The sequence below is a fragment of the Chinchilla lanigera genome, unplaced genomic scaffold, assembly GCF_000276665.1.
Source record: "Chinchilla lanigera isolate Chin_1 unplaced genomic scaffold, ChiLan1.0 scaffold00059, whole genome shotgun sequence".
Classification (NCBI taxonomy): Eukaryota; Metazoa; Chordata; class Mammalia; order Rodentia; family Chinchillidae; genus Chinchilla; species Chinchilla lanigera.
Genome location: NW_004955460.1, coordinates 4,444,390 through 4,463,186, shown reverse-complemented (window position 1 = coordinate 4,463,186; position 18,797 = coordinate 4,444,390). Strand labels below are relative to the sequence as shown.

General features: G+C 37.7%; 1 protein-coding gene and 1 long non-coding RNA gene across 2 annotated transcripts in view; one reads left to right on the top strand and one right to left on the bottom strand.

Moving 5' to 3' along the window:
- The window catches only part of Pou6f2 (POU class 6 homeobox 2), a 475,860-nt gene that overhangs the window by 34,352 nt on the left and 422,711 nt on the right, over positions 1-18,797 (top strand). The window lies entirely within an intron of this gene.
- LOC102019366 overlaps positions 13,939-18,797 on the bottom strand; it is an 8,268-nt gene continuing 3,409 nt past the window's right edge. Inside the window, exons 2-3 of the long non-coding RNA XR_263027.1 lie at positions 15,425-15,788; positions 13,939-14,160 (exon numbers count right to left, since the gene is read on the bottom strand). This is a non-coding gene — a long non-coding RNA (uncharacterized LOC102019366). The remainder of the gene's footprint in view (positions 14,161-15,424; positions 15,789-18,797) is intronic.

Below are 18,797 nucleotides of genomic sequence, written 5' to 3'. Positions count from 1 at the left end.
AATGTTGTCTTTCTAGCATCATTTCATTCATTTTAAAAACAGACTCCTAGGTGTGCTGGAGACCTACTATTTGTACTTTAAGCATGCTATCAAGAGTCCTATTTGTAAAAAATTATGGACTTAATTTATGTACTCAGCTTACTTTGTTTCTCTATTTTTCTCTCAGAGCAACCTGCACGAGTTGCCAAAAGAAAAACCTTACGTTTATAATAAGCATACACTGGCTCAAGCATGACATTTAAGCAACTATGGATTTTTCCAGAAAATCAAATATGGATGCAGTGGCAATGTCTTTTCTGACCAGGAGAAGTTACTCATTAAGGGAACATTGGCAGTGCATCTCCTGGGAGTGTCTTTAAGCAGTCACTTTAAAGCCAGCATGGGGCAGCAGAACTTTCAGAAAAGTGTACTCTGGTGCTGGCAGTTCAGGAAAGTGGCTTTGAAGGGACATTTCTCGACAGGAGATTGTTTCAGATGGGTCTGCACAAATGGCATAAAAATGATGGAGTTCTCTTCCTCTACCTGGAAAAGCATCTAAGGATACAAATGCTGTTACTACAACAGTGAGCATGAGCATCCTAAAAAAAAAAAAAAAAAGTGGATATAAATGATCTTACAGAAACAATAAAATTCTAGACTTAGTTTAAGTAACTTCTTTTTATATGAATTTCTTTCATCTTTATTCTTTTCTAAGCTGACAAGTATAGTTGTACACATTTACTAGAGAAACAAGTTTTGGGGTTCTATGGCACAGTAAGGTGACTAAATAACAATAATGCACTGTGGGTTTAACAATTTTTCAATGCTAAAAATTTTTCATATGCCTGTTATTGAAAAATCTACATGCAGTGTAAGCGCTAATTCAGTTGATGTATCCTAGTAGAATATTAAGTGTAGAATCTTATGGATTCAGACAAAGGTGAATTATGTTGAGTTTTCACACATTTGTCAACTCACTTTTATTGTTTTGTCACTCTCTATGTGTTGCTATTGCTTAAACCTGGAAAGGAAACTGTAGCCTCCTTCTCCCCGTTCTTTTCCTGGCCTCCTCCTAAGTTCAAGGAATATGGGGATATTTGTACAAGTGGAGAGGCCACTTTTTCACAGTAGACAGTAGAGATACCTTGCTGGTTTAATGAGCCCTTCTTACATTTTAGATTCCTTTTGGCAAAACCTAAACTTCTTTCCTGATGTTGTTGCTTTCTTCCTTCTTCTACTATTGCCCCTTCTTTTCTATTAGATAGGTGCAAGGACTTTTCGGTGAAACTATGGTCTATGGGGATTATTTTCCTTTTCATGGGCCTCCTTTCAGATACCCATTGACAGTATTTAGTATTTACTTATGGATTTAAAAAACACATTGAATCTTCAAGAAAATGTTAGAAATTTTGCTAAAACATTCTGTTTTCTTCCAGAGCAGAATTTTTCAGATATTTGGACGATTGGTGATTTTTTTTTTTTTTTAACTTTTTAGAATTTATTTGGTCCTTTTATTTTCTAGAAAATACTATGATGGTAGGTAAAGGTATCATATTTATATTTCAGTGGTATGGCATGTGCTTAGCATATTTAAGTTCCTGGGTTTAGCCCCCAGCACCAAAAAAAAGTATAGTCATTTGATAATGATGTGTGCATGTATGTATATAGTCCCATGATATAAGTAGAAAAAGATTTAATAAGAAATTTAATTCACAGTGGAAATTGGTTTTAGGAGAATTATTAATTTGTTTTTTCATTTGCTCTTTTACTCATTTCATTCACTGGTTTATCCATTCATCAATTAACCAGTATAAATTTGTTGAGCATTTATTACACAGTAGCCCTTTTGCTTAATGCTGAAGGTAAATGTAAAAATCTACATTTTGTTTTTCCTCAAGAAGCTTATGCTTCAGTATTTTAAAAGGTCAACATATAATCTTAATGTAATGATCACTACCTTAATTCATCCACCTAAAAAAAGTGTACCAAGTTTTTTCTGTGGACCAAGGATGGGTTTAGGATTACTCTGAAGCCTCAGCCCAGGATGACATTGTCCTTTTGTAGGCTGGGAGAAAAATGTCCCACTAATTAAGTAAGCAAAGAAAGGAACTGTGAAGCCTGAAGTGTCACCATGAAGAGGTGAGTGGCATGAAAACATGTCATAGGGTTTTATGGTTTCTGTCTAGATGTCCCTCCAAAGCCTCATGCAGTCATGGGGTGGGCTTCTAGAGTTTATGAGTGATCCATGGTCCCGTGTTGGGATTATGGGTGTGAGTGCTACACCTGCCCTGGGGCGGGTAGCTTGCATGCAATGTAAGGGAGGGGAGGAGGCTGCTTGCTGCTCTCCCCACCCCCTTTTGCTCTTGTTGCTTCTGCTGTTTCCTGACACCATGAACAGTTGCCCTGTGCCATGTGCCACTCTGCCTTGAAGCCAGCCAAGTATAGACTGAAACCTCCACAAACTTAGAGCTAAATCAACCTTTCCTTCCTTAATTTGGGTGTCAGGTGTTTTGTCTCAGCAACAAGAAAAAAGTAACCAAGACACAGGGGAATTCCCAGGGTGCCTACCCAGGAATCTCCAGGATCTGAGGATGAAAAAGGACCAGGAGGTGGGTAGATCAAGGTGGCACAGAGGGTTCTCACCATCAAATGGCACTCTGAGGCTGCAAGAGTGTGGCCTGTCTAGTTCCAGGGAAAGCCATTGTGGCAAAAGCATAGAAAGCAATGAGACTTTTAAGGCTCACTAGAAATTCGGGTCAGTCCAGGAAACATCAGGGAGCAACTATATGTCACAGCCATTATGGGGGTGAAGAGGCTGGAGATGTTATCCAAGGCTTTGTGCTTACACAGTTACTATTCAATACCTCCCCATACACTATTAGGTATCTATGAACTCTTCGAGGCAGGAACATTGTCTTCCTCCTTTTCTATGGCTCAGCTTTATGGCTAACTCACAGGCAGTAGCCTCAATGAATGCTTATTAAGTCAATGAATTGGTATTTTCTCATTCTAATATTAATAAATACATTTTGAAATAACATTGAGCAAAGACTGTGCTCTTGAGCTGCTTGTGCACATGTGATATAAATTTGCTAGTCATTTACAATCTATCTGGGATCTGATTACTTTGTACCAGTTCCACTACTCTTATCTTGGCCTGAATCATCATCTTTTGTTGATATTATTGTTATGTGGATTATAACTTTAACCTTGACTTGAAACCCACCCATCCCTACCACCACCACAGGTCTTGTATCAGCCAAAGTAATGGTCAAAGTCCTTCTTTCTGCCCCCAATACCCTGCATGATCTTCCCAGGGCCTGCTACTTCTCTGACTTCATCTGCTCTGTGTCCTCATGTTCTTCCTGGTATAGCCACACTGGGCATTCTAACAGTTCCTCAAACTTTGGGTATGTTTTCAGCTCAGAGGCATTCTTTCTGTGCAAATGCTCCTCTCCCAAACATCTGCATATCTTCTCTTTTACATAAAATAGTTAATTTTTTTCATTAGTCCTATTCTTAGATTGTAGTGTGCGTGTGTACCTGTATGTGCATGCACGTGTGCATGTGCATGTACATTTGTATTGGCTAGGGATCTCTATAAGAACAGAACTGATAGAAAATATATGTGTGATTATGCAAGGAGATCTGTTAGGTAGAAATGAGAGAGTCCACAGTGGTCATCTGCATGATGGAGAGCTAGAGGATCTGGTAGTTGTTCAGTGCAAGAAGCTGGAAACCCCATTAAAGAGGAATGAAGGGTGCAGCCCCAGTCCACAGTCAAAGGCCTGGCAGCTCTCTGGAGAGTCACTGGAGTGAGTCTCATTGGAGGCTGAATAAAATTCAGTCTAATGTTCACAGCAGCAGCAAAAGATCCACCTACTCAAGCAGAATGGGGCTTTCAAAAGACAGATATACTTTCTTCTTCATTCTCTCTTTATTCCATGCAGGCCACAAGCCTATGAGTTGGTGCCATCTTCTCCCCTCAGTTTACTAGTCGGAATGCCATTCATCTCTGGAAGCACCCCACAGATGCACTCAGACGTGTGCTTTACTAATCTGCTAGGTGTCTCTTACTCCAGTCATATCAAGATTACTGTCACAGTGTGTTTCTAATTTATGAAGTGATTCTCCTAGTTTTCCCCCATATGATCTGCAAATAATGTTAATTTTTATTTTTCTAATAGCTGCACTCATTTTTTTCTCTTTCTTTGGAGTTGTTGGGTTGGTGTGGCACATAAAGCCAATTTTGTGTTAAAGGTACACTGTTCTGGGTGTATAATACCCGTGTTTATCTTTGGAATATGTCTGTTGATGAATAATGAATTTTAATTTTATGAGTTTTATTATATTAAAATGAGTACTTAACAGGAAAAAAGTATTGAATTTTTATTACTGTTTATTGAAAAATCAAAATTTTGAACATCAATTGTTTTTTAGTTTACAAAGTCTAAAAAATAACAACAGAAATAAATTCCTATGTGAGCTAAAATGAAAATACCAAAAAAACTCTATAAACAAATAATCTTTTCTTTAATTTTCACACCTAAGTCAGTCTTCACACATGACAACACATTCTATACATATGTATTGCTTACGTTGACAGGGCATGTGTTTTGCTTTCCTGGCCTTTTGTAGAACATACATGATACCTCACTGGTCTTGCTGTTTTGACAGGAGATTCTTATTATATTTTACAATGTGTAGTTAACAGAAGCATAAAATGTTGATAAAATAAAGTATTAAATTCTTAATATGTATTGCACGTTTAGGAATAAACATTGACATTTTCATATCAGCTGTACAGATGCTTACAAAACCTAAAAGATACCATCAAAAATAAATTACTATATGAACTACAGTGAAAACACTAATAGTACTCTACCACATTAATAGTCTTTGCTTCAACTGTCATATCCAAGGCAGTCTTTACACATGACAACTACATGTTCCATGCAGATGTTTTACATGCACTGACTTAGCTTTTTGTTCCTGTGTGGCAGACAATTCTTGTCACCTCTCTTATGTTCCTCTTTTTTCACGAGATTCCCACTATATTATACAATGTGCACTTAGCAGGAAAATAAAGTTTCAGTAAAATAAAATATCAAATATGTAATGAGTTCTTAGAATAGACATTAACATTTTCACATTAGCTGTTTACTTGCTTACAAAACCTACATGATAATATCAGAAATAAAAACCTGTGTGAACTACAATGTAAGTACAAACAAAAGTCTACCACAGAAATAATCTTTGTTTCAATGGTCACACCCAAGGCAATCTTCACATATGACAACTGCATGTTCTGTGCACAAGTGTTACACTCACTGATAGCATATATGTTTTATTTTCCTGTCTTTGCTTGTAAGGCACACTGCCATCCTTTTGATTTTCCTATTGTCATGGTAGGTCTTTGGGATGTTGTACCTGCCTGTTCATCTATGAGCTCACCAGTGTGCTCCACAATTTTTTTTGCATAGTTCTCTAGGCAAAACATTTTGTTTTTTCCTCCACTGTAAATGATCTCTTATGATTTCCAGTCCCAGTCTGCTAAGAAAAATTCTCTGTGACATTTTGCACTTGTTATTTTCTTTGTAAACTAACTATTCATGCCACACATGTTTAGGATCAAGTAAAACACAACAATTGGCCAAAGCTTTGTGTTTCAAGTGACATCATAATAGCTGCAAAACTCATCAATGACATCTACTCTGCCTTTGGTTTTGTTGTAGAAAGTTACCATCTCAGGCTTCAGGTTTGTTGAGGTTTTAATACGTTAGACAAAAAGGAGCTGAGTCTTTTCCTTCCATTCCCTTACTTCAGCTGTAAACACCACACCACCCTAATATACTGCCTAAAGCTACAGAGATTAAGACTGGGATATGCTACAAGATGTTCTTCAGTAGTCATGTATTCAGGTGGTATATAAATTGCTTGACTGTTTGAAACAAAACTCCCAAACAGAGTGGATAGCAGCCAGATTATTGATTCTTTTTTTTTTCTTTTTTTTTTTTTTTTGGTGGGTAGTTTTATCAACAAACCTCAGGCAATTTTTAAAGAAACCATATCACTTTAGTGTCCTTAGTGTCAAGCCCACATCCATGTCTTTTATATCCAAAGTCTTTTACCTTCCTGTCATCACCATGAGAAAGCCCTGCTAAGTACAGCAGTCCTAGGAATGCTTTCAGTTTTGCTAGTGAGGTGTCATAATGAACACATTTTTGAGTCTGGCTATTGGTGCATACAGAATGTTTTACTTGTAGTTCATCATTCATGTATTTCATAACATCTTGTGGCATTTCATCTGTTACAATTTCCAACACTGAATGGCAGTGCTGGCATTCTGTCTAACAGGTTTCAACCCTGGCAAGAGCCTCACTATATTTTCAGATGTAGTTCTAACATTGGATTATTTCATTTGGTTGTGTGACTCTTTTTTACTGCTTCAACTAGTCAAATATTTACTAACACTGCTAGTTTCTTCATCATCTGAATTAGAGAGGTCTTCATTCCCTGTGTCTATATTAGACAATTCTTGCTCCATTTCACTGTTATAGGAACTTTGGCTTACATGGCTAACATCATCATCTATGAATGAGTCATCTGATGATTCACTTTTGACCTCCTCCAGAACTTATAAATCTGTTTTTTTTTTTTTTAATGTGCCATTGTACTAAATTGTGTTTCTTCTGCCAGAAAAATCACAAGAAAACATTTAAAAAAACAAATCCTGAATGCACACTGGTTGCTACTTTGGAGCTTTCAGACTTTACCATTTGTCTGCCAAGTGGGTGAATGCACAGATGAATTCCTGCTGTCCCAATGCCCAGCCACTGTGAGCCACACCCACATTCCATTATGATAAAGTACATGTTTACACAGCAGAAGACTTGTGTGGGTTTATTTTACCCCCATATGATGCTCAGGTAAACATACACAAAAACTGTTCGAATAACCATTCTGTGGGCAAAAATCCCAGTTTGACACTTTTGCACAGGTGCACACACCTTGCCATTTGTCTTACCAAGTGAGTAAACATAAAGATCACTCCCCTCTCATCCTCCAGATGCAGCTACTGAGCCAGTCAGCTACTATTATGCTAAAGTGCAGATTTACAGTAGAAAAGTATGGAATGGGTTTTTGTAACCTATGCCCTATTCTCAAATCAATAGAAACCTCACATGAAAGCAGGTATCTTTGTTTTCTTCCCAGCCACTTAAGGAGTCCTGTGACTTTTGTTAAATGTGGAATTAGTCTGAACTCTTTCAACTGCAAAAGACAAAAGCCTTATCAAGCTTTGTTAAGAAAGAGAAGCTAATTAACTCACTTAACTGGTAAATGGAGGAAAAGGACCGTCTTTAGGCAGAAGTGGGATGTGAGGTTTGAATTATTCCACCAGGAATATGTGTTTCTGTCTCCAACTATCACCGTTACTCTTCTTTCTATCTTTTTAATCTCAGAAATGCTCTCTTTGCAAAGTAAGGAACATGGGATGATTCTTATTGGCCTTGCTGAATTTAAAAGCTCAACTTTTAGTTCATGTTTATGTCAGGTTCCTGAGTTGGCCATGCTTGAGGCAATGACCTGAATTTATTTTGTCAAAAAACCTGACCTGAACTGACATCAAGTCAAACATTTACATATTTTTTCCTGCAGGAATATTAACCAGCATGATGTTCCAGAATGTGCTGGGAGTATATATATCCTAAGCATAGTATCTTTGTAAAATCTCTCAAATTGAGTTCTGATTCATGTCTTGCCCCATGGAATCACATAGGTTATGAGCCTTTAGAATTTACTTTTCCCTATTATTCAATATAAAACTGAAAAAACTCCAGTATATGAAATATATACTGTCAAACAAAATAAATGATTCTATGTTAAGACATATAATTCTTTATCATTGAGTCACTACTGATATAGGGCAAATAAATGTAACTCCTAACCTGCTAGATGTCAGATATTCCAAGTTAATGTTCACCAAAACTGAAGAATGAATTCTAAGAAACAACAGAGGATATGAGTAGGATATATTTATTGAGAGAGAAAGAGAGAGAGAGAGAGAGAGAGAGAGAGAGAGAACCTGAGAGATAGGAGGGGATCCAAAAAATAGGTTACCATGGACCCCACTTTGCAGAAGAAGTTTTATAGAGCAAAATCATGAAGAGGGTATTATGCGGGACAAAACTATGATCAACCAGTAAGATTTCAAGTCTAGCCACTTAGGTAATATTGATCCAATGGGGAAGCAGATCACATTGCAATTGTATATGGGAAGAATAAGGAACTTTTTAGGAAGAGATGAATCACGGGGCTCACCATCCAATCCTGGTCGATTACCAGGGCTGCTGATATTAATTTATTGTTTATCTCTTGGGAAGGCATGTTGGCCTTGTTATTTTGTCATTGTCTTGAGGCTTGGCCCCCAACAGATATGCCTATGGCCACAGTTGTAATATGTTTTCATTCTCTGTGTTCACTCCCCTGAGGGCCTAACCCCTGTCTGCCTATAATACTTTTACCTAGCTTTCTGTCTATAATACCACCACTAAAGGTAGAAACACAGTAAAAGGTGGAAGTGGAGAGGAAAAAGAAGCATTACATTTTTATTTTAAGTATTTTAATATGTCTTTTGCTTTTATGAAGAAGATTCAGTTCTTCCACTTTAAAATTCATTCACTTCTTTGATACACTTCTTTCTAAGCACTGTGATTTCATGCTCTATCGTGATTCTGGCTTTCCCGGACTATTGTATACCCATCTGCCTGGAATTTCCTTTCACGTTGCTGCCTAATTAGGCCCACAGTTTCTTAAATCTTGGATGTTCCTCACCCTTGGATTCCATATTTGTTGTTATCTTTTCAGTACATTTTTCAAATAATTCTTAAAGAATAAATCTACAGACGGTAAGTTTTATAAGTTTCTGCATGCCTGAAAGTGATATTAATTTGCCTTTATCTTGATTGATAGCTCACATTGAAGGTTCCAAATAACTTTAACTCAGAACTTTTGGAAACACTGGCCTGGTGTAGGCCTGCACGCACTGCTTATGAAACGTCTGAGACCAATTTAGCCTTTCTTCCTTTGAAGATAAATTTAATCACTTTGGAAGCTTTTAGGATGTTCTTTAGAATTTTGGTGTTCAAGAACTTTATAGCAATGTGTCTAGATTCAAACACCCCATCTTTGTCATACTTTCCGCTCAGCATCAAGTACAAAATTTAAAAGGAAGGTTTAAATTCTTTTTACAGGTCTGTTTAAGCTTTGAATAATTTGATATTATTATTCCTTTGATAAAATTGTTGGTATCCCTTCTTCTACCGATTTCTTTTTGAAATCACTTGTAGACAGATGTGAGTTTCACAATTTCAGTTTATTTGACATTTTTTTTTCTAGATGCTGAGAAACTCCTTGATTCCTTAAATTCATCTATCAAGCTTTCAAATGCTAAGAATTACACTTTGAAGTTTTACCACCCCCTACTCCTTTTACCCATGCAACCTGTTCTTGCTGTATGGATAAAATAATTGGTCAAACCCCCTGCCCCCATAAAACAAGTTAAAATTATTTTTAAATTCCTTCTTTCCCTGGAATTACTTCTGTTTCCCTCTGAGTTGGCAGATCAACTTTTCCTTTTGATTCTTTTGGACTTTTAGTACAACTTTTGTCATATACCTGAAAATCATTGGTTATAAATTTATATTTAGAACTGAAGCAGTGGGATATTTTAAAATGTTGCTTTTGTGAGTTTGCTTCGCAGTTCACCTATGTTAGTTTTGCTCTATGAGACATGGAACCAGGAACAAATGAGAACCCTCAGACCCCAGGAGGAAGTTGGCTTGCACAGTGGGATCTCATCCCTCACAGCAGACGCCAGGGCAGTGCCTCAGTGGTGAGAAAATTGTGGCAAGGATCAGAGGCGACTCTCTCACTCACTCCCTGATTAAATAATGAAGTCTTTTTATAAGACAATGGGAGGAACTGTACAAATTGGTAAGAGAAAGCAATGGAAGATTTTTAAAACTTGCTTAGGATCTACTTCAGAATATTGTTCTGCAATATTCATGTTACCCCATTACTTTCTCAGTCCATATTGATGTGATTTCTTTCCTGTTCAAAGTCCTTACTGAAGTAGTGCACAGATTGCCAAGGACAAAGTGCAGGGCTCACTGGTGTGTCTTCTTCAGGGAGCTGGTGAGATGTTCTTCATGGTCTCCTGCTTGACTGTGCATCATTGCCATTCCACAAACATTTGGCAAGAATATGTATTTTTCAGCTGTAAAATACAATGTTTTCTCTTCTGCTGTTCTCCTCGATAAATTGAACTCTTTAATTGTGTTGAGTACTGTGTCAGTGTTTCATCTACTTGATCTGTCACAGTCTGAGAGGGGTACCTTTCCCCTGAGACTTGTTTCTGCCAATTTCTAATCATGCTTCTAAAAGTTTTTTGCCTAATGTACTTGGAGGTTAGGTTATTTTTAATGTACAAAGTTTTTTGACATCTGTTTGGCAGAATGAACCTTTTATAAATATGAGGTATCTCATTTAATGCATTTTGCTTGAGCTATACTTTCATAGCAATATTCCTACCTCCTTTTTTTGTTTGTCTCCATCTGCTTATCGTGTCAGTTCTTTACTTTCAACCTTCTCTTTACATTTTATTTAAAATGTTCTTTTAAACAGCCTCTGGTTGAGTTTTACTTTTCTTCTCTAACTTTGATTTTAGACTCTTTTTCTTTTAATAAAGAAATTTAATTCATTTCACTAGTTATGTAAATTGATCTGTTTGATTTTGAACCCATTCTTAAGTGCTTTTAAAAATCTTACTGACTAATACCCCATCTTTTGGGGGTTCTGTAAAATGTATGTTGGACCTTATCATTCTACCAGTATACCTCTTAATCTCAATTTCGTATTTCCTTTCAACTAGTCACTGTGTACTGCCTCTGAACATTTTCTTTAGCTATATCTTCCAGTATTGCAGTTCTGTTTTTGGTTATGTCTAACTTGCTTTTAAGTTAATCTATCCACAAAAGGCCTATGAAAGAGTGGAAGGGCACCACTGGGTTGTTTAGGGAAGCAACTAAGCAAGGAGAGACTGCATGCTAAGACTGCATGCCATCAGAATGTTTGACTCAGTTATATGATCAACCTTCTGTGGAAACACACTAGCATGTTAGATGGGTTAGAGAAAGTGTAGAGGACATGGGGCAGCAGGAGGAGGTAGGGCTTAGACAGCTGGAGAGCTTGATCATATATGGCTCCCAGGCCATTGCAAAGACTGGGTTTTACTCTAAGGAAGATGAGATGCCGTCAGAGTGTTTGACTCAGTTATATGATCAACCTTCTGTGTGCTAAAAAGAGGGATTCTTACTGACAACAGACTGCCAAGGGGCATAGCAAAGAGGTCAGTTATGAGCTGCTGAAATAATCCAGGTGAGTGGTTGCACAGGCCAGGATGGAAGTGCTGGAGTTGTGAGAAGTGTGTGGACTCTGCATATGTTCGGATTTATTGTTGGACTAGATGTGGAATGTGAGAATGGGGGACCAATAGGAAGAGCACATTTTGAGGGGGAGAAAAGTAGTCATTCAGTTTTAGATAAGTAAAGTTTAGAGTGCTTTTAAATATTCAGGTAGAAATAGAGCAAGTGAGTGGGTTGAGTGTTTGAGATTGGCATTTATGAATAGATCTAACCTGGAATTTGGTGTTTGGGGATGTCAGTATAGGAATAACTTTAAAACTAGAAGTCTGGGTATTATCACAACATGAGGATAGGAAGATGGAGAAGGGGAGGCCAGAAAATTGAGCTTAAGGGCATTCTGTGCTCAGAAGGTGGGAAATAAAAGGGAAGCTGCACACTGCTGAAGCCCAGGAAATAGAAGGGATATTTGACAAATGTGGCTATGAGGAGCAGTGAAGAGCTGAGGAGAAAGGAGTCTTTGATTGTGCCGAAGAGTCTATGGCCATGACATTCTGAACACACCCAGTCTCGTCTGATTATGCCTAAGCGTCCTGTTTCTGGCAGGTAAAATCATAGGAGAACAGAGAATGGACGACTGGATTCAGCAATATGGCGGACCTGGTGGCCTTCAGGAGAAAAATGTGTAGCATATAGTATCTACTCATTGGACAGTTGAGGAGAGGGCCACACCAAAGACAAGGTAGCAACTGGCCATCATTGTGAATCCAATCACTTGACTTCAGCTTCTACTTCACTTGGTAGAAAAGAACTGCCCAGGAGAACACACGATATTTTCACCGTTTGAAGCGCCGAGGGAGGTACTGCATCTCTGATAAGTGGGTGGACAGAGGTTGCCCTTTTACACTCTCACAGAGGATTAATACAACACAACTACTCTTGACAAGGCCTGACTGAGGTCACTTTGTTCCTTCTGCTTCCATACAGCGGTGCCACGCTAAGCAGGTGACGGCCACGTCCTGTAAACTCAGGTTGTGCATTTCATGTAGTCTTCAAGGTAAAAGGACAAAATGTTGAAAAACTTGAGAGGCAGAGAGAGGCGGTTGGGGGCACTGTTGTTGTTACCAGAAGAGAATTAAAATCTTCATGGGCTCAAAAATAAAGGTGCCTCTGCTCCCCTCCAATAAGTAGCTATAGAAAAGACAAAGCCAAGATAGAAACTCCATCTGCACATTACTGATATTCCAAAAGAAAATTCTAGAAACTTTAAAAACTGCAAAATAGATTGAGCAGGGTGACTTGTGAAATAGGAGAATTTAACAAGGAGGTCATCCTTGAAGCCAAAGGAGAGGCACCCATGGTCTTCACTCTCAATAGAAAGTCTCTCTCCGGTGCAATCCCAAGTCTGCACAGCAATGCTCTCAAGAATCATTATTTGATTCTTCTGTTGAAAAAGTTAGAGCTTTATCCCATATTGTATGCAGATGAAAATTATATTTTTAAAAAGTGGGGCATATTTATGGGCAGCTAGTCAAGGAAGAAACTTTCTCAAGAATAAGCAAGCCTAGACAAAGTGACAAAAGTGAAACACTATGAGAGCTGATGGAAATTAAAACTGTGGAAGTCTTATAGGTCAAAACATGTTGCAAAAACAAAATTCAATGCGAAATTGAAAACTCAAAAATGTTTTTGTAAATATGACAAAGGGGGTGACATTTCCATAACAAATGCATACTATATGATGAGAAAAAATGCTCTAGTGTATGAAATATTTTAAAAAATAATAAACACATGAAATGTTAAGCATGTGAAGAAGTATGCAGACATTTCTAAATTTTAAAGGAAGAGGGTTAAATTGATGAGATTTTTTGTTTAAGAAATTTGCAAAAATTAAAATAACTGACAAAACTCAGTAATGTTAAAGGAAAAGGATACTGAAATGCAAGGCACTTAGATCTTTTTGGAAAACAATTTGCTGCTTTTGCTTTGATCAAAGCAATGTAACTAAAATTCATAAGATTAGTTAGAAGAGCAAGGTGAGTAATTTTTCATATGATAAACTACTATATGATTATAGAGATCCAGATAAAACAGGTAAAATAAAAAGGTGCTCAGTCACTTTAAATATTAAAATGCTGTAAATAGCTTAATTATTTAGCTGTAAGGCAGTGATTACTTTAGCAAAGTATCTTTTTTTTCTGGTACCGGGAATCAAACTCAGGACCTTGGCTTCACAGACAGGAATTTGTGCCACTGAGCTATATTCCTGGCCTGCCAGCAGTGATTACTTTAAATAGTACATTATACTACTTTGTTTAGCAGCACTGAGCGATTTTGGAAAATGGTAATAAAATAATGATAAGTTAATAAAATATCATAGTAAATGTACCATATAATGCCAAATTTATATGTGTACAGTATGTATTAAAGAAATATATGAAGTAGTGTGATTATGGGTGTTAAACATTTTCTATTTCATATATTTACCCTACAAATTATCTCCAAGAAGCATATGATTCTTTAAAGCAGCGTTAGTTTAATGCAAAGAGGTTAGGAGAAAAAAAAGAAAACCAGCAAATGATACTCTCGAGAGCTATTTCGTCATTTCCATAAGGTCATTTAGGGCATAAAGGGACATTTTCTAGAGCTGATGTTTTGTTTTTTTTTTTTCATTCTTCTCAACCATCCTCAGAGACCTGTTCTTTCCAAACTTTGAGGAGGCCAGCACATACGGACCACAGAAAGACTTCCATTTCACCTAAGACAATCACAGAGAGCATGGATTATTTCCGCTACCAGGATGTGTTTCAAAGTATAAATGAAGATGCATTAAAAACACAAATTCTAACAAATCCTTGTTGCAAGAACTGCATGTAAAAATGGGCTTGTCACCTTCCCTTATGTATTTAAAACAACTGGCAACTCAATCATATTTTGCTCATGTCATTGTTCAACAAGGTGTGCCTCTGGCCAAAGCCATTTATATGTTTATCTTTGAAAAGTTATTAGACAATCACTTTATTAGAACAGAAGTTTAGTAAAGGAAATTATGAACATCAACAAAATATTTTTGACACAGCTCTATTTACAGATTTAGAGTGCAAATTAAAACATGATCAGAGAACATATTCTGAGTTTCCATGTGAATATGAACACATAACAAAACCTTCTAATTCTACACTTTTATCCATCAGTATTTTATTTATTAAGCAGCCTTTATTTCTTCTTTGGAAAAAGGCTGCCTCCCTTCCCTCATGTCATTTAGCTTTCGTAGAATTGCACCTGTTTTTTAACTGGTAGACTCAGCACTCCGTGTTAGTGCAAACTCTGCCTTGGAATACTTTAAGTTTCATATTTTTGTAGTTGTATCTCACTTAATCTGAACTTCAAACTAGAAAGGATGCTATTCATTATTTCTAAATCAATGCTGTATTCTACAGCACCTCTTCACAGAGACCAAGAACTCTTGTTTTATTTTATTACCACCATCCTGCCATGGACTTTCCAGTTGCATCTTGCTTACTGGTAGGCATTGGATGTTAGACTTTATGTAGAAACTTGATCTTGCTTCTTACACTCTCTGATCAGAAAATATCACAAAAGCAGATGGTGGAAGAGATTCTAATTGGAGTGAACTTATTTCTTCATGCCAAAAGAAATTAAAGTCACTCTCCTTTGTATCTGAGTGACTGTCAATGTAGCACTGTTTGATTAAGAAATAGGAAAGAAAGCATTGTATAAAAACTTTGGCCCGCAACCTCCTACCTGAAAAGATAATGGTAGAGGTAATTTCTCTAACACCCATAGACATTCAAGAGAGCACACTATGCTTGTCATAATGTAACATGCCAATTCTCTTTCTCCCCTTCTTTGTCTGAGGATGCTGTACTTTAAAATAGTACATCCCATGGATGAGCTTTTCCTTTGAAAAGAAGCCATCTAATATTAATTCTGAACTCAACTTGCATAAGTACAGAGAAATCCAGGCTGAAGCCTGCTGTACTGTGTTGGCTTTGTTTTACCTGGGTGTTGCAGGACACATGACATTCGCTGTGCTCTGAGGCCCCTACTACACAGGCCATATTTTTTAATAACCCCTTTAACACAGAGCAAGGGAAATCTCAGCCATACGCAGCTCAGGATGCTATAACCAGACAGCCTCCCGGGAGCAGTCGGCCCATTCTTGGGCTTGTTTGCTTGTGACACACATCCTCTGTCTGAATTCTGTCGCAAGGATCCTTGGGTATCAGAGTGATGCAGAGCACTGGTCCTCCAGTTGTGAAACAAATGGTGAATGTGTCTGTGGGGAGGGCCTGGGAGTTCCACAGCTCGATGTCATCCAGTGCATGCAATAAAACTGGTGTCCGGGCTTTCCTTGGTCCTTGCCTAGGGGGACAAAACAATACTGCTGGAGGACTGTTAACATCCCATGAGCCTGAGCATATCACACCTCTGGTGTTTTTAGGCATTGAGAGAATATATACTGCTCATTGATGAATGGCCACCTAAAAACAACACAGATATATTTGGCTAAGGAATACCAAAATCACATCATGTGGCTACCCCGTGAACTGATATAGTTAGAAACATATATGGGTATACAGCTATAATGACATTTCCTTGTAGCACATCTATCAGGTTACAAGCGGCTAATAATTTTCTTTTTCTAGTCACAGCCAAACATTATAATGGCACATACCATAAATCAGCATCAACATGGAACATTGCTTAGCAAATATAAATGTATGTGCATTGCAGAATGATCTGAGATTACAAAAATATATCAGAAGTCAAAAGTAGCTGGTGGAGAAATGCGACGTTTTTAGTTTATTGAGGATTGTTTGGAGGACCCTAATGTACTGCCATGGAAAGAATAATTTTTCCTTTACAATCTACTTAGCAAAGATTTATCGATCCTTTTCCCCTTCATAGAGAATTACTGATCCATTTTAGAAAATCAGATTTTCACACCTTTCATGAGAATGTGCCTAGTGCAGTTCTCAGGGGACTGACCGAGAAGTTGACTTTGACACACGGTCCCCTGGAACTTGCACCCTACAGCCTGGCGTCTCCTCGTTGATTTGTTGTACTAGGCAGTAAAATACTTTCACACATTTATAGAGAAATGATTGTACTGCAAGGACTTATTTTTTCATGCTAGTGGATGTATTCAGGGTACTGTTATTTGTGTAAACAGCATTTTTCAGAGGTGGTGCTTTTTCTTTTTCTTTTCTTCCTTGTCTTCTCAGCTGTGATGTTATGAACAGGAAGGTAAGATAAAAGTTGTTGAAATTCATGCTGTAAAGCCATGGGATGCCATAGAATTTTTCAGTGTGCGTGTAAATAACTTTTTGGAGACATACATGTTAGCTAGCACCTCATTACAAGAGCAACCGAGGCAGCTAAGCAGTGGACATGTTATATTGAAGTATGCATCATAATGAAGGTGATTTATTATAATTAAAACAGTACAGAGAGGAGCTTTGTATTAGACATATTGTTTCACAGAGGGGCTTAATAAAGAGTGTTATTATTAGTTATGGATTTGGGTGAAGGATGTTGTTTACAGGGGGTTGTGTGAGAATTAGTCTGAAGTTGCTTTTTGAGTTGCGTATTGAGAAGGAAGAAACGCTCAGTAAATGAAGACTTTATCCTGGCAAGAGGCTGTGTGTGCTTGTGTGCAAGACTGGGGGAGAGAGAGGAAAAAGAGAGAGAAGCAAGTGCCTTGCACCTGAAGTGTTCTAGGTGGGAGCAGGTCTAGAACACCTTATTATATATCTATGGAGACAGTGGTGTGGACTGTAAGTAGCTCCTGTCTCTTGATATAATAATGCACATAAAGTCGGGGTCAGATTGGGTTCGCTCTGGGCCTTGGTGACACAGAAGGTTGCTAGGGGAATCGATGTACCAAAATGACCTTGACTTTCATGCAATTCATGTGATTTTTCTATTTAAAGTGGACACTGCTGGGTGTGAGTCTTAAGCTTTGAAAGCAGTTTGTCTGCGCTTCTCCGGTCAGGTGTAGATTGCAATGCATACAGGTTGTGTATTATCATAATTAAGATGGTGGGGTGAAGCCAGAGTAGGAAGGGACGTTTACAAATGCTGCTTTCAAATTTTACTCTCCTATTTGGGCAACCAGATTCAGAGCCACTTGACTGGACTGAAGGGGATAACTTGTTCTCTGTTTATTTTGATGTTTTTAATGAATCAAAAGTAAGGAAACTGGGGCAGGGAGATAGCTCAGCGGAACAGTGCCTACCTGGCAAGCACAAAGTCCTGAGTTCAATTCCCGGTACCACAAAAAAAAAAAAAAGAAAAGAAAAGAAAGAAAGAAAAAAGGCCTTTGCACAGCAAAGGAAACAAAAGTGAGGAAACTCTTTTAAAATGAAAAAAATGAATAGTTATTAAAGCCCAAACATATCTAATTTATTTCTATCTGCCTGTCCATTTAGCCTTGCATCATCAGGCTTTGCTGATTGGAAAGCAGATAGAAATATTCTTGAATGTTTGTAGCTTTTCACCAATACCCTTTATAAAGTAATTTTTTCATGCCAGGCGTGATGGTGTATGCCTGTTATCCCAGCACACGGGAGGCTAGGCAGGAGGATCACTGCAAGTTTGTGGCCAGCTTGGGCTACATAGTGAGTGAGTTCAGTACCAGTCTAAACTACATAGCCAGACCTTACCTTGAAAAAAAAATTAATAAAAAATGTTTTTTTTTCAAAAATTTTCTCCAGTTGGAAAGTGAATGGGAGATTTTTTATTATGCTTGAAGCCTTTACTCTCTGCAGTGACAAGCAAATGCTTATTAAAAGGCCAAATTATAAATGTATTTTCCCCACCAGAATAAAAGTCCTGAAGCTGCCAGAGGATCTTCTATAGACTGCTATTCCTGATGTCCCATTGCCATTAAGATGTGCTCTATGTTATTTGGGGAAATAGACTGTGTTATATGTTATTTGGGAAAAGCCACTGCAGCTTTCTATCTGGGAAAAAGGCTAGTGAAGACAGGTTGGGATTTATACAAATATTCTAAGCACTTCTATCCAGGACTTCTCTTTTGCTGTGATCCTACAGAGGTTTACAGTGACAGATACAAAAGTCACTAATGTATTCTGCGTTTGATTTAGGGTAAGGGGTCACTTTTTCCTAGGAATCAGTCTTCTAATTTACTCAGGAAAATAGATGAAGGAGAATCTCTGTTATTAAAAGAGAAGCTGGCGTAGTCAAGCAATCTTTAACATTTATTAAGTTGAAACACGTTTGCCACTGAATTGCTACTTGGTGGTGGGAGGCCCCTCCCAAAAGGTAGCGTGCTGCTTAACTTTTCACTCCAACCTAATTTAATCTGAACTTCCAGGATTTTAATATAATAAAAGAAAGTGGGAGAAC